We start from the raw sequence: 4055 nt of genomic DNA, 5'->3' as shown, positions 1-4055 counted from the left end.
TGATATAATCACACAGCAACCAGGAGACAAAGTGCAAATAACAGAAAATACCATGTTAGCAAGCATATAGATACACCAGGAAACTTATATACTGTTGGTGAGTGTGAAAAGTGGTACAAATATTTTGGAAAACTGTTGGGCATATTATTTATAGAGGAAGAGATGTAAACATATGACACAAAAATTTTACTTTACATATGTTCCGAACAGAAACTTGTATGTGTGTCACCAATATATTTTCTAGAATTTATATACTGGCACTCTTCCTAACAGCCCCAACTAAAGCACGCTCACATGTGCATCAGCAGTGGAGTAATTATGTTAGTTGTCTGATATTTACACAACAGAATTCAATGCTAAAAAATGACCCACAACAACATGCAAAAACACAAATAAACTTAACCTATGCAATTTAAAAAGTCACGTACTAAAGAGTTTCTGCTTCATAATATTTATATAAAGTATAAAAGGGTTAAAAGTGACATCTGCCATTAGATGTTACTGTAGTGCTCACTGTTGAGTACAGTGACTAGTTGAGATCATAAGAATATATCTGTCGGATAAAATGTCCTTAAAAAAAAAAGCCTCTTACATAATTATGCCAGAGATGTTTTAGTATTTCATTGTGCTTTCCACTTATGACATGTGTATTTACCATTAAATATTTTAAACACTTGAGAATTTTTTAAAAGTTGAAGAAAGGTAAATAGATTAATGTAATATTGTTCATAGGGCATAGATATTGTCACTTGACACTGTGATTAGTGTTTCATAGAAAGCTTTAATTTCTAGGTTTCAAACTAAGATAATAAAAAATAAGAAAATAGAGCAGGTTATCATGAAGAACACACTCCAGATAAACTCATTATTATATTTAACAAAAAACAAACTAATTCCTATTAAAGACAACATACTTTGGCTATATTCAGTTGGATAACTTAAAGATAAATTAAAAATTAATCACTTACCACAGTGATAGGACTATCAAATGTAATAGACTTTATGGCAAAGCATTTGCTATTATTGTAATTGGTATTACTTTCACATTCTTCATGTGTAATTTCCAATGTTATTGCTTGAACCTGATTGTCACCAACACATGCAAATATATACACTCATATACACACACATTTACACTTACACAAATGCATTTATCTGTGTGTACAGTCAGTTTCTTGAAAGGAGAATATTTCATAGTTGTGTTTACAATTCTATGAAGATGAATGAATAAACAACTGAACGCTGAAAAAACACACACACTTCACATAATCCTGAGAAGACCAGGAGTTTGTATTACTTACCCAGGCAATGCAAAGCTTTGATACATTGGAGTCCTTGCTTCTGAGAACGAACGGCTGACAGTTGGGAAATCTTCACTGGTTATCAGGCAGATGTGCACCATCAACTGACCAGGATTATTACAAAGAGCCAAACAAACTTGAACGATGAAGGAGAGAGTGTAAAATGATACAAAAGTGCTCACCAGAAGAAGTTTTAGTAGCTCTGGACTCAGAGAAGGATCTAGGGGAGAAATTAGTCATATGTATGAATTTGACCTGTTCCTTTTGCCTGTACAGAATAAAAATCATGGAGCCACTCACCCAGGGCATGATCCCCAAACATACAGCACCGGGAAGGATAACAATGCTTCATGGAGTGTCTCCAGCTTTGCCAGGATGAACAACAGAACAGTATCCCAAATCTTCTGTCTTTGTGATTTTCTGTGTCAGTCACAGACATGGAAAAAATAATATTTACCAGAATTTGGAGGATCCATCACAGGAGTATGGAGGAGCCAATATACTTGGTAGTTTTCACTGTAAGCTCTGCCTACCTGGAATTCCTCAGACTGACTGTGACTCCTTGAAAGACACTCAAGAGGAAGGTGGTACCAGTGAACACACCTCTGCCCACTCTGGGAACATAGAAAAGTAGTTTTTATTTAAAATCACTGAGGGAATGTTTGTACCCCAAAGCTGCCATTGTCAGTAGAACTCCTCCAGAGAGAGAGAACAAGGATTTGGCTATATTAATGAGGTGCATAATAATCAAGTCTGTGGACCTTAATAAGTGAAGTAAATTTTTACTGAGTGAAGTAAAAAAACATGGTAAAGAAGATAACAATTTTCCAGGGTTCCAAGTATGGCCTGTGTTAGGATGGTCATTGCCATGGTCAAATCCCTGACAGCCATTCTTCAGGTCCCACGGCCTGATATTTGCCTTCAGAGCCAGAGGACCTGCAGGGGAAAAAGAGGCATGGGCTACATTGAAAATATAAACTAACATGCAACATTCTCCACTGATCATTAGTGCCTACTCAGAAATATTACTTAAATTTTCTCTAGTATTAACAGGTTTCCAATATGTACGTGTGTACCATTTAAAGTGTACTTGTGATGTATACTTGCATTGCCGTCAAGGGCAGGCATGTGGTAACTTTGTTAGCTTTCACTAATGTATGAGGCATGTGCTGCCATTATAATGATGGGAAGGATTTAAGCACAGAGAGGGCAAGTACTTTGTCTAAATTCAGACACTGGACAGGGGTAAAGTGGAAACTTGACCCTGTCTGGGCTGATTTCAAGGAGTGGTTTTACCCACCATGCTCTACTGTTAAAGCTAGCTACTTGAATTCTTTCAATCGTCTAGATACATATCTAATTTTGATTTTACACCTTGTCATTATATCTCACATTAGGGATATTTAATTTTATATTGCTGGGTTGAACAAGTTTCTATGAATCTGTAAAAAAGTATTCCAATGATAAATATTAATTATGAATAAACCTTTAAAATTTTAAATAAAATGTAGATACACTGATGGCAATATAATATCCCAAGAACCTGCACCATGATTAAGTTGGATTTAAAGACTACAAGATTGGTTTTGTTTTAGGATGGCCACAGAAAGACTCATTTTGTCTTATGCCAGGAACAAAAATACAACAGCAACTACTACAAGAACCATTACACAATCTCATATCATGTCTTAAGCAATGGGACATAAAACACTAGTACATGATAAAAAATAGTGTAGAGTAGAAACTAAATTATTACCATTTAAGTTTATGTACTCATCATTTAATACGTAAGTAAAGAAATTTACAAAGAGGTGAGGCTTGTGAACAATATTAACACTAGACAAATATGGAAAATGAAATCTGTGAGGCATGGAAACTTGTGTGTTTTATAAATTGAAACAGTAGATTTGGGAATTGATATTAGAAGTTTTTAATCTAGACAAATAATCACTCAATACATTGAGTTAGGGAGGCAGCATTGAAGGCAGAGATTACATTGAGTAACTTTATAATAATGGATTTCAGAAGTGGGATTAAATGAACATCCTGGTGACTTATTGTCCAGTAGACACACTGTGGTTTAAAGAAGACAGATGAACCAAGCACTCCTTACCATGGTGTGAGAGGTGATGATGAGGGTGCATGTAGTGATTCAGAAACCACTTAAGCCAGGACTCCAGATGTCTTAGCTGAGAACTGCGCTGCTGCTGAAGGCTGGGAGCCAAGGCATCGGGTTCCGGAACAAGAAAGCAGGGGAGAGGACGACAGGGACCTCTCACTTGGAGGAGGAAATAAAGGGACAATTCAAAGTGAAAACAAAGCTTCACTACAATGAAAGTCTGAATATTAAATTAGCTAGACAATTAAATTAAAAAGACCTACATGATGATGAGGAAGATGAAGAAATGTTAGAGAGTGCAGATGGGGAAAGCATGAATATGGGAGAGTCAAATCAAGGATCCACTACAAGTGACCAACAGTAAAACAAATCACAAAGTTCATAGAAAAGATTTGTTTGATACTGCAATTATTTGTTAGATACAAATGTTGTCACTATAATACACTGCTTCTTATTCTCCACAATTCATGACTTAAGTCCCAACATGCATACCACTTATGCATGGTTGACATAGTTACAAGTGACATAGTTAACATAGTGACAAGAGTTAAACTATAATACACTGCTTCTTATTCTCCACAATTCATGACTTAAGTCCCAACATGCATACCACTTATGCATGGTTGACATAGTTA

The 4055-nt window shown here is 35.7% G+C and overlaps 1 pseudogene; it reads left to right on the top strand.

Moving 5' to 3' along the window:
* The first annotated feature begins 2157 nt into the window (after positions 1–2157).
* On the top strand, positions 2158–3805 carry LOC138385886 (protein phosphatase inhibitor 2 pseudogene; annotated as a pseudogene).
* Positions 3806–4055: the final 250 nt, after the last annotated feature.

The sequence above is a fragment of the Eulemur rufifrons genome, chromosome 7, assembly GCF_041146395.1.
Source record: "Eulemur rufifrons isolate Redbay chromosome 7, OSU_ERuf_1, whole genome shotgun sequence".
NCBI classification, from domain to species: Eukaryota; Metazoa; Chordata; class Mammalia; order Primates; family Lemuridae; genus Eulemur; species Eulemur rufifrons.
The sequence above is the reverse complement of the archived record's forward strand: the minus strand, read 5'-3'. Positions and strand labels throughout refer to the sequence as shown.